Source organism: Macaca thibetana, chromosome 10 (genome assembly GCF_024542745.1).
Source record: "Macaca thibetana thibetana isolate TM-01 chromosome 10, ASM2454274v1, whole genome shotgun sequence".
Taxonomy (NCBI): domain Eukaryota; kingdom Metazoa; phylum Chordata; class Mammalia; order Primates; family Cercopithecidae; genus Macaca; species Macaca thibetana.
The window spans coordinates 28,996,893-29,008,549 of NC_065587.1; the positions used below are offsets into that span (position 1 = coordinate 28,996,893).

Sequence of the window (11,657 nt, forward strand, 5' to 3'; positions counted from 1 at the left end):
TCGCACTTGGCCTAGACGGTCCATTCATTATTAAAAGTGGGGAAATGAAGTCTCCAACTTACATTACAGATCTACATATTATTTTTGTCTCAAATCTGTCTTCATGTATTTTAAAGAGCTATCTCTTGGTACAGATCTGGGTATAACTATTATATCTTCTTAATTGATTATTTTCTCAATTATAACACCCTACTTTGTCTCTTCTAAGCATTTTTAACTTAAAGTTTATATTGTCTGAAATTACTTTTGCTACCCCTGCTCTCTTACTATTCATATTTTCGCTGTTTTCTCTTTTAACCTATTCGTGTCTTTGGGTCTCAAGTGATTCGCTGTGAAAAGCATATAAATAGGATCATGTTTAAATCTTGTTTTAAATATAATTCTGTCATTTTTGCCGTCATTGAGAAATTTAATCCAGTAACATTGAAAGCACTCTCTGATAAGGAAGACCTTCTGGCTTGTTGCTATTTGTTTTCTGTCTTTTATCTTTTTGTTTTGTTCCTAAATTATCCCAATAATTGGTTTACTTTTACTGATTTTCCCCAGAGTTCTGTTTTGAATTTCTCTTCATTTTTACCTTCATGTTTTCAATTATTTCCTTAGTGCACAGTTTTCAAAGGTGCTCTGGTATTAATTATTCATCTCTTGCTAATGAAAACATCGCTTTGGAGGTGTGCCCCCCCGCCCCCCTCCAAATAACATCTAGGGCTCAGGAAAAGCCTGGCCTTAAGGTCAGGGAGCTGATGACCCCTGAATAAAATGGGGGGTCACTATGATGTTCTCCATGGCTATTTAGGGAACACCCAGTGTGTGCCAGGTTCGGCTGGCCTGGGAGAGAGTGCAGTGGACACTGGTCACCAGGCAGGCACAGGGGGCTGTCCACACCCCTCCACAGTCAGGCCTGGGGAATGGGTTGGGGGGTCTGACCTGGAGGAGGGAGGAACCAGCAGGAAGAGCTGGTTTGGCAGCAGAGCCACATCTTGGAGGAGAGAAACGGAGACAGAGGCCACCCTGGCCAGTGCCAGAGGACAGTGGCTACATGTCTGGGCACCCAGGCCAGAGGCCCAGCAAACCCCCACAGGGTGGGTGGGTGAGGCCCTGTTCTAAGTCATTTGATGGTCCTCTCAGATGCTGCTGGATCCCAGAGGGAGATGGAGCCTGCAGGTCGTGCGTGGAACCCAGGCGTGCCGTACCCTACTCCTAACGTGCCCCACAAGCCAAAACCAGCCACGTGGTGGTGCCACACCAAAAAGGGCCAGCCTGCCAAGCAGTCAGGGGCAGATGGGAGCCACTTGGGAAGCAGCAGCAGGAGCTTCCAATCCCTTTGCCTCCACTTCTCCAGCACACCGTATAGCACACCCTGCCCAGCTGTGTGCATCAGGGAGGCTGGCGCCAGGCCTCGGGCACCCGAGCCCAGACTGGGCTGTCCTGTAGCTGATCCTCGGCGCTGATAGGAACCACGAACAAGGCTGGGTCCAGGGCCCTGTGGACTGGGCTCCCCATCCTTAGGGCCCAGAAGCTCCTCTTCCTGCAGTTACCTGGGGCAACCCTAAGCTCTGTGGGGAGGCCTGGAGCATTTGTTGTTTTGTTCGTCCATTCATTTAATTATCCACAGATGTTCTTGAGCTGGCCAGCTGGTTCCTGGGTAGAGGGGATGCTGATGCCATCACTTCCTGCCTGGCCAGGGGGTCTGGGAGGCTCAGAAAAAGCCTTTCTGAGCTGCTGTGGGAGCAGGTGGTATCCAGGGCGACAGCTCCTAGGTGGGAGATGAGCTGTGCCGAGGCAGTGAAGTGGAACCCCAGCAGGGACCTTTGAAGCTCCAGCAGACCCTGAGGCAGGCCTGGGAAGGGGAAGAGGGTACAGGGGGCGGCCAGAGAGTGAGGATGCATTTCTGCTGGGTGGCTCTGTCCTGGTTAGCAAGGGCTCTCGTGTCCTGGCCCCTGTGCTGGCTCCTGGGATGTGGAGTAGAACCTGCATCCCCGCTGCCTATATGTGAGGACCTGGGTTGCCAGGGCTCCGGCTGGGCCCCGGGGTCAGGGCTTGTGTGCCAGAGACCCAGCAAAGCTGGACAGAGCCTTGCAGGACCTAGCCCTGTGATAGCCCAGCCTGGTGTACTCAGGTCTGCAGGAAGCCGGCCTGGACATTTCGGCCTGATTTCAGCCTCGGAGCTGCGGAGGGGAGGCAGCCAGGCTGGCTGCTGAGCAGCCGCCCCCACTCGCCTCCCCTGCCAGTGGGTCTGACCTGGCTGGAAACATCCCTCAGCCTGGTATGGATTTCCTGTCTTCACTGAGGCCAGCCAGGTGCAGGAGCTGAGCGTCAGTCAAGGCCCAGGGATGATTTTCATTTTTGTGGGTAGGGGCTGAGGGGACCCAAACCTTCCAGAGCTGGGGGTTCTTTTCTTGTCACTTCGTGGCTCCCTTTGGTCGCCCGCCCTGTACTGTGGTCAGCTCTGCAGCCTAGAGCCTACCTATGACCCTGGGTCTATCCTCGGGGCCCCTTACAGAGCTGGAGCAACCGGGATGTAATTGCTGAGCTCAGCTTGTGTCAGGTGCACAAGTAACCTCACTTGGGAGACAGTGAAGCGGCAGTGGGCCCGGAGAGGGCTCTTTAGCTCCCAGTCACACAGCGAGGCTGGGAGAGGTACACACTCTGGTCCCTGATTCCCCCATCAGCACTGGGTGGGCTGGGGAGCGGGGTGGGGAAGAAAGGAACTGGATACAGGGGAGAGTCAGGGACCATAGGGCATCATGGAGATAAAGGGGCAGGTGAGCCCAGGAGGGCACATACCATGGCACGGCAAGTAGACAGACATACATGCCCATACAGCAGCATGCTCTCTCTCACACATGCTCACGTGGGCAGCACGCTCACAAACAGGCACACATAGGCAGCACTCACAGGCACACGTAGGTAGCCTGCTCTCACACACATGCACAAGCAGCATATTCACACATGTACACATGCATACCTGGGCAGCATGCTCACATACACCCATGTGAGCAGCACACACATGCACACCTGGACAGCATACTCACACGTGCAGCACACACACGAGGCAGCATGCTCACAGACACGTGCACACACGCAGGACACTCAAAACAAGCTATGGGGCCTACAGTGAGGGCAGTGGGGGCACCGGGCAGGCAAAGCGGCTGCTGCAGAAATAATTCATTTCTGGTACGCAGACCTGGCTCACCACCTCCATAGCCAAGGGTGACTGCAAGCCCCCAGTTCAGGGGAAGGGCTCTGAGGCCCCGCACCCACCTTACAGTGGTTCCTGGGACCTGCAGGGAGCATCCCAAGCAGGGGCCGTGGGGTGCCGGGCTCTGCCATGTGATCCCTGAGGCAGGGCCTGGCCAGGTGTGCCTAGGCCCCTGTAAACCCCACACGTCCCCAGGTCCCCCAGCACAGCAGCAGTGCGGGGAGTGGAGACGTGAAAATGGGGAAGGAGGAGGCTGGAGGTGCAGGGCCGCCCTGTGTTCTCAGTGGAGTGGGGGTAGGAACACTCCAGGTCTGCTTGGGGCCATGTTAGCGGGTCACGGACCGGGGCCAGGCCTGGATCAGATTCATCACTCCCTGGAGCAGGCAGCTGAGTCCAGGAATGCCGGACAAGCTGGTCCCAGGTCCCCAAGCTGACTTGGCCTCAGGCATATGGGCATCCACAGCTGGCTGGGGCCAGCCCCAGGCTGAGGGGCAGCTAGTAGGGTGCAAGAACTCCTGGGGCCTCAGCTTGCAGTGCAGAAAAGAGTAACCCCTCTGCTGTTGAAACAATTTAGTTGGCTCTTCAGAAAGCTAAGAGCTGTGTACGGTCAGCGTGTGGGAGCTGCCCCCTGGGTGATGGATTCTGCCGATCCAACCCTCCTTTGCCTTCCGGCGAGGAGGGGTCATCCCAGGCTTTGAGTCAGGATGGGCAGAGCAGACCACTGGGGCCAGGCCATGATGTTCCTAGCCACTCCATGTCCCACCGGCTGCTGTCTTCTGTGCTGCCCTGGGACAGTGCAAGGAAAGGTGGCCCGAGGCTGATACGAGGTGGCATGGTGGTGCGAAGGGGTCAGGAGGGAGGACCACCATGGGAGGCATGGAGTGCAGTGGGAAGGTCAGGGAGGCCTTCTGAGAAGGCTGGCAGGTAGCAGGGTGGGGGCAGCCAGCAAGGGCAAAGCCCAGTGGGTGTGGCCATGCCCTGGGGGATGGGCCCCAATGCCCCTAAACTGGTCCAGCTCTCTGGACCAGACTAGTGTGCAATGTGGAGGCCGAACAACATTCCCCCTCAACTGTATGCATATACAGTAGGCGCTCAACAGACTTGCTGGGTCAGACAATAGCCTTGCATAGAGGACCAGGACCTGGGCTGGGCGCACTCTGGGCTCCCGTGAGCCCCTGGCAGTCCTGCGCTGATTACTGAGTGCAGAGTGAGGAGCTGTTAAGGGTGGAACCCAGGCATGCAAAGGCCTGGAGGCCAGCGCAGGGGCAGGGCACCTGCCACCTCGGGACACTGCTGGGGTTCAAAGCCACCTGCCGGTTCCCGCCTGCCTGGCACCAGACCCTGTGGGGGTGGGGTAGCCAGATGGGACAGCCCCTTGTCTCCCTGGAACCTGCACCCTCAGAGGCCCAGGATCCCTGGGGGAAGTTCTGGGGCTGGGGAGACGGCCCCTGGGGCAGGGCAGGGACAGACGGGCTGATTTTGTCTAGGATGGGGGGCACACAAAGACTTCCTGAGGGGCACTTCAAGGCCACAGCATTCTATGTGGGACAGGGACATGAGTCAGAGGCGCCCTGTGGAGACCCGCAGGGCCAGCTCCTGGTACTGTGTCTGAGAAGCCAGTTGTTTCCTTGCAGCCCACCAAGGCACCTCACAGTCCTGGCCTGAGTCATTGTGGGGCCCTCGGGGAGGAGGATCCTCTGGGACGAAACTAAGCCTGGACTTTGGGGTAAGAGACCCAGAGCCCTCCGATGCTTGGAGCCTTAAGGCCCAACTTTCAGCCAAACAAAAGCGGGGGGCACAGGCGGGGCATCCCCCTCCGGGGAGGATGCAGAAGCCGAGCCAGGCTTGACTGAAGCTCCTTACCTGATCTGGTGTCCTCCTGTGCAACGGCATGAGCGCCTCACGGCACAGCTAGTCTCTGTGACACCCCCTGAGACACCCGGGGAATGTTCCCAATGACCACTGCTGACCACGTCATGGATGCCCCTGCCAGGACTCAGGCAAAACCCAGGTGGCCCTGGCACAGCCACCCAACAGCCCTGCAGGGCCCAGTGCCGGACCAGGGCCTTGTCTCCAGCCTCTTCCCCAAGGGGCTTGGGGGTCCTTCCTGCACCCTCCCACCTACTCATCTCTGGACTCAGCCCCAGTGTGAATCCTCACCCTGAGCTGAGCCAACTCCTCCAGCCACGTTCTGCAGCTCAAGGAAGGAACTGCCTTTTCCAGCTGGGATCTGCCCGAGCTTCAGCAGCAGCCTTCAATTATGCTAAGCGACTGGAGAGTAACACGGCACACAGCACCCAAGAGCCCAGGTGAGACCTGAGTGGGGCTGGGCTATGGGATCTCTGGCTTCAGGACCCTTCTCAGAATGGACCCTCCAGGCCAGTCTCCCCCACCCCTGGTTGCCAAACTGGGTGCAGGAGTCCACAGCCAAGTCAGCTACTTCCCAGGGAGGCGGCCAGGACTGCAGACCCCACCCAAGCCTGGGGTCAGCCCTCCTGGGAGCAGCACCATTTGCTGCTTGGGATCAGCCAGGCCAACTGACCAACTCCCCGCAGATGGGAGGGCTGTGAGGTGAGCACCAGCGAACCCCTGGAGGTGCCAGAAAATGCCAGTGTGGGCACCAGGCGGCTTCCTTGGGTTGGCACATCAGGGGAAGCCCACTGGGTCTGCTCAGCGCCCATGATGGAAGCTCAAGTCCCAGGAGCTGCACCCCAGTGAGGGTCGTTGGCTGGCCGAGGTGGGGGGGGGGGTCACTGAGGTCAGGAGTTTGAGACCAGCCTGGCTAACATAGTGAAACCCTGTCTGTACTAAAAATACAAAAATTAGCTGGGTGAGGTGGCAGGCGCCTGTAATCCCAGCTACTCGGGAAGCTGAGGCAGGAGAATTGCATGAATCTGGGAGGTGGAGGTTGCAGTGAGCTGAGATTGTGCCATTGCACTCCAGCATGGGCAAGAGAGTGATACTCTTGTCTCAAAGAAAAAAAGAAAAAAATGTAAGAACTCCAGATAATTCATAGATCAGCTTCATTCTGCCGAAAGTGAGCTGGCATTAATGTGCTATAAAGTATAAAGGCGGCCAGGCGCGGTAGCTCACACCTGAAATCCCAGCACTTTGGGAGGCCAAAGTGGGTGGATCACTTGAAGTCAGGAGTTTGAGACCAGCCTGGCCAGAACGGTGAAACCCCGTCTACTAAAAATCCCAAAACTAGCCGGCTGTGGTGGTGGGCACCTGGTCCCAGCTACTCCGGGGGCTAAGGTGGGAGAATCACTTGAACCCTGGAGGCGGAGGTTGCAGTGAGCCAAGATTGTGCCACTGCACTCTAGCCTGGACAAAAGAGTGCGACTGTTTAAAAATATATGTATACTTATTTTATGCAGCCTCATTACAGCCAAACTAATCTAAAAAAAAAAAATTCATATAAAGCAGTAACTTTTTCTCTCCATTAAAAATGGCAGGATGGAACTCTTGGTCTTGCCTCTGGTAACTCGGAACTTGTGTGGACCGCTCAGCCAGAGGCTACTCCATTTCTCTCACTACCCCCTCTATCCGTATCTGTGTGTCTGTGTCACCGAGTCTCTCTGCCTGTATGTGTGCGCATATGGGTCTCACACACACACTCACCTGCTCAAGCTCATCTTCAAATGCTCCATCACAAAGGTTGCCCCGCCTCTTGACAAAATTATGACCTTCATGGGCCTCAGTGCCTGCACCAGGCCCGTGCTCCAGAAGGCCTCCAGGCTCGCCACCTCCCCCTCAAACATCTGCCGGGCCTGCATCCAGAACACAGCCATGAGCCTTGTCAGCCTTGTTCACTCAGCTAGGGCCTCTGCCCACCGAGCCCTCGATGAAAGCCACCACGTGGAAATCACAAGGACCTCCAGTCACTGATAGCCGGCTGGGAGCTGGCATCCACTGGCAGAGGGCAGAGTGCAGATGGGCCCGTCAGAGAGGAGAGGCTGCAAGGCTGAGCCTGAGCCTGGAGTGGAGGGGTGTGGGGTTTGCAGGCTGCTGTGAGACCAGGATGCTCAGGCCATGTGGGAGCGCTGGGAGTGTGGGGAGGTCTGAATGAACCGAGGGTCCGGGGCTGGACCCCCGGGTTACCCACCTTCCTTGCTGCCTCTTAGGGCGGCGCAGCCACAGCAGGGGCATCGGTGGAGCTGACTTGGGCACACACTTCGGGCAGGGAAGAGGAGGGCTGGGTCCATCAGGTCCAGGGCCTGTCCTTGGATACTTACTCAGCAGACACTGGGAAGCTAAAAGGCACCACACACCCAGCCCACCCCTAGCACCTCCCATGGGACTCATCTTCCTATTTCTGAAATATTCTCACAAAGATGCCAATTTTAAGTTAGGTGAACTCTCACCTCATGTATACCATCTACACGGTTAAAAACGCGCATTGATGAACATGGTTTGTGAATACCTAGGCCTATAGAATTGCATGTTTGTTTTGCGACAGGGTCTCGCTCTGTCATCCAAGCTGGAGTGCAGTGGTGTGATCTTGGTTCACTGCAGTTTCTGCCTCCCGGGTTCAAGCAATTCTCCTGCCTCAGCCCCCGAGTAGCTAGGATTACAGGTGTGTGCCATCACACCGCGCTGTGTTTTTGTTATTTTTACTGGAGATGGGGTTTCACCATGTTGGCAGGCTGATCTAGAACTCCTGGCCTCAAGTGACATGCCTGTCTCGGCAGGGAACACCCTTTACTTCAAAGTACCCAAGGAAAGCCCAGGCACAGCCTCCCCAGCCTGGCAGCCCCTGCCAGCCTGTACTGAGGATAGGTGTGAGTGTCCGCAGATATGAGAGCAGCCAGCACACCTCAGCCCTGGTCCCAGGGTGAACCCCACACACACCAGAGAGAGAACTCCTGGGCTTCGGGTTGCTCAGCCCCAGGGGCCCCAGCACCACCTGTTCTCGTGCATGGACTCAGCACCTACTGTGTGCAGGCCCTTCTCAGGGGTGGGAGGGAAGGTGGGGTCTCACTCTACAGAGCTTTCAGGACAGCTGAGGGTTTCCCAGGGCCTGTGGGAAGCCTGAACCAAAAACTGTTTCCCAGTGAGTGGTACTCCTCACTTTGAGGGATTTGGGTTCTTAGTCTGCAGAGCAGATGCAAGACAATGTGATCCCATGCCCAGGCTTCATGGCTCTGGGGTTCCTCCTGCCAGCAGTCTCCACCAGGACCCCTGCTGCCCCTCAGAGCACCCCCGATCAGAGTATGCAGGGCCTCCTGAGCCCACTCGGGCTGGGAGGGCGCCCAGGCCTGCCTTTTCGCACCTGCCTGCTCTCAAGGCTTAAGGTAACTTTCTCCATTTGTGCTAACATTTTCCATACTTTTTTTTTTTTTTTTTAGGCTGGAGTGCAGTGGCACCATCTCAATCTTGACTCACTGCAACCTCTGCCTCCTGGGTTCAAACGATTCTCCTGCCTTACCATGGATCTGATGCCTGTGCTCAGTCCCTCTCTAGGCCTGGTGCTGTGATCAGCACTGTCGTATGTGTGCACACATCTGAATGTGTGCAGACATCATGAGGTGTGGTCTCTGCTCTTAGGCAGCTTGCCTTGTGGCTGAAATGAACCATCACCTAAATCAAGGGATGGAAACACAAGGCCAGATGCAGTGGCCTTGTCTGGAGTCAGACAGTGGCTCTGTGACCTGGCTTCACTCCAGAACTACCTGGGGTTTCTAGTTGTGCAAATCCCAGGTCCCACCCAGATTATGAGTCCAGTTTTCTACAGGTGGAGCCCAGGAAGGTGTATTTTTAACATGATGGTACTGCCCAGCCCAACCAGTGGTCTCTGTGTATCCAGGAACCGCTGACATAGAGCTTGTGCTCCCCATAAAACAGGAGACAGCCTTCACAGACGGGGGATGTGTGGCTTGGTCATGACAGGGTGTTTTGTACCAGCACAGACTGTGTTCAGGTGACATTAAGGACAAGTTCCTGCAGGCTAGCTGCCTGGACAGGGCTGGGTGGGGGTAGAAGTTAGAGGGGTCACAGAGGGGCTTCCTCCCCGCCACCTCACCAGCTGCTTGATTTAGGGCTTGGCTCTGGGTCCTCCTGGCCTGATTCTGAACCACGGGACTGGTGTGGCCTGCAGGCTCCTCCTGCCACAAGCTGTTCATGGTGCAGGGGGAGAACAGCATCCACAGTTCCCCAGACAGCAGCAGTGCATACCAGGCCCCCAGGAGTTGTTACTGAAGTTGCTGCTGGACAGCTCGCCCTTCACTGAGCTCCACATAGCACCCGTGGTGATGGGAGCCAGGTGGAGAGAGTGCCAGCCTGCGCATCAGCTCCCAACTGGGAGGGGCAGAGGGAGGAGGGGGTGGGAGCCCCAGGCAGCAGGGCTCTGGGAGCAGTGGGGCCCTGGGTTCCAGGGGTGTCTGGCAGGCCCCTCCTTATTCTACCTCTTTTGGCCTCTGGGTGGAGATGCTGGCCACAGTCAGGCTCTGCCTCTGACTAAGGACTGGAGAAGTGGCGGGTGTGGGCTGCTGCCCTGTGCAGCCTCTGAACAGATGCCAGGGCCTCTGCCAATCATGACTCCTTGCTTTCAGGGGGACCTACAAGCCCTGCAGGACAGAGACTGACAGTGTGCTGTCATCGCCATGAATAGGGTACATGTCTATGAGATTCTCCTGACACCCACATCCCCCAGAAGGGTAGGGTGGCCTCTATTCATTTCAAATCGGTCAGAGGTGGCTGAGCCTGAGCCAGCGTCTGACACGGAGCCTGGTTGGAGGAGGGAAGTTCCCCGAAGAGCAGAATCGCCATGCACAGAACCGTCATTCACTGGCTGGGATGCAGTTGCCAGCCAGGCCCTGAGCATGCCTCCTCAAACAAAGGTCTCATGGCACCACCAGTACAGGTGGGGCCTCCACTTGGGGACCTGGGGGGCTGCCTGTAGAAATGGAGACCTCTGATTTGTCTTTAGGTACCCCAGAAAGGTTTAGACCTTAAAAGCAATGACATACCCAAAAAGGCCTGGGCATATATGGTAAAATGTTAACATTTGAGTTTCTTGGGTTTTTCTTATATTACTCTGTCTTTCTTAATTTTTGTTACTAAGAAAGAGAGAGGCACAGTGCACCTATAGTCTCAGCTACTCTGGAGCCAGGAGAATCAGTGGAGCCCAAGAGTTTGAGTATAGTCTGGGCAATATAGCAAGATCTTGTATCTAAAAAAAAAAAACCCAAGCAAGCAAGAGAAGCAGCGGGGATTTTAGGAGGTGGTTCTGCAGAAGCCAGTCTTTTACACCATCTTCAACAATCCCGGCTCTTGCTGAAGTAGACGAGGGGATTCCCTGAGGGGCAGCCCTACCTCATGCTGAGACCTCTGCATGCCTTGGGGGTGGAAATATTTGATGAGACTCCAAGGGGCCCTTGTGACCTTGGGCTATGAGGGCCAGAAAGATCAGAGGACTGTGCCCTTTCTCCCCACTATAGATTGAAGTAAAGCTCTCGATCAAGTTCAACAGCAGAGAGTTCAGCTTGAAGAGGATGCCGTCCTGTAAACAGGGGTCTTCAGAGTCAAGATTGCTGTGGTCACCAAGTGAGTGGGGACGGGCTTGGGCTCATGCACTGAGGGTGCCTGTCCCTTCAGCTGTTTCTGCAGAGAAGAGCATGTGTGGGTCTCTCCTCTGTGTGGCCGCTGCGTGGTGAGGTCAGGCCCCAGGGAACACTTGGTGTGTTCAGCTACCTCCTGTGTTTACTCAACACCAGCTCAGGAGTGTCCTTGCCGCCTTGCTTGGAAGCAGTAGGGCTGGCTCCAGGAACTGCCCGAGTGCAAGGTTTTCTGTCCTCGCTTGGAATTTGTCACAGTCCCAGGTTCCCGTTGAATGGCCATAACCCCTGCCCCTTTGTCACGAGTCAGTTGCCAAGAGAAGCCTGTTGGGTTTGAGAGCAGTTCTTGCAGACACAGACCACTTCCTCTGAGAATTCATTTGCTTCCCCAGGATGGAATCCGGCTGGGCCCCTGAACTTGCTGGTCATGTGGGCCGGGGCCTCCATCAGTCACACCCTGGATTCCTTTCTGCGTCTAAACAGCACGCTCACCCCCAACTACATGGCAGCCACTTGCGTAGCACTCTGGGAGGGCTCTGGGCATGAGCAGCGAGGACTCCAGCAGCAGCTCCCCCAAATAACCACTGCTAATGAGGGTGGCTTGAGAAGTAGCTTTGATGTGCTCCCAAATCCAGTTGCAAAACAGAACTAAAGTTAAGGCCTCAGCACAGCGCTCACTTTGAAGTATTCTTACTCTAGTGTCCTGTGTGGCGGTATTGGAATTGTTCAGTGCTAAGACTCAGAGGAGAAAAGCACTTGGCAGCACAGGACTTGGAGCGCGGGTGCTGAGGCAACCCTTCATTTGTCCGATGTGTGCTAAGGCCCACGCCCAGGGCAAGGGTCAGGGATTCTCCTCTCACACAGCACGTGGGTGGCAGGACCAACACTGGGTCTGATGC

At 56.0% G+C, this 11,657-nt stretch overlaps 2 protein-coding genes and 1 gene segment (V, D, J or C); all 3 read right to left on the reverse strand.

Annotated features, from left to right (window-relative positions):
* LOC126929708 (immunoglobulin lambda-1 light chain-like) overlaps positions 1-11,657 on the reverse strand; it is a 340,164-nt gene that overhangs the window by 69,611 nt on the left and 258,896 nt on the right.
* LOC126929706 (immunoglobulin lambda-1 light chain-like) overlaps positions 1-11,657 on the reverse strand; it is a 250,860-nt gene that overhangs the window by 56,148 nt on the left and 183,055 nt on the right. The gene's annotated exons all lie outside the window — the stretch shown is intronic.
* Positions 1-11,657, reverse strand: part of LOC126929707 (immunoglobulin lambda-1 light chain) — a 309,873-nt gene that overhangs the window by 50,563 nt on the left and 247,653 nt on the right. The gene's annotated exons all lie outside the window — the stretch shown is intronic.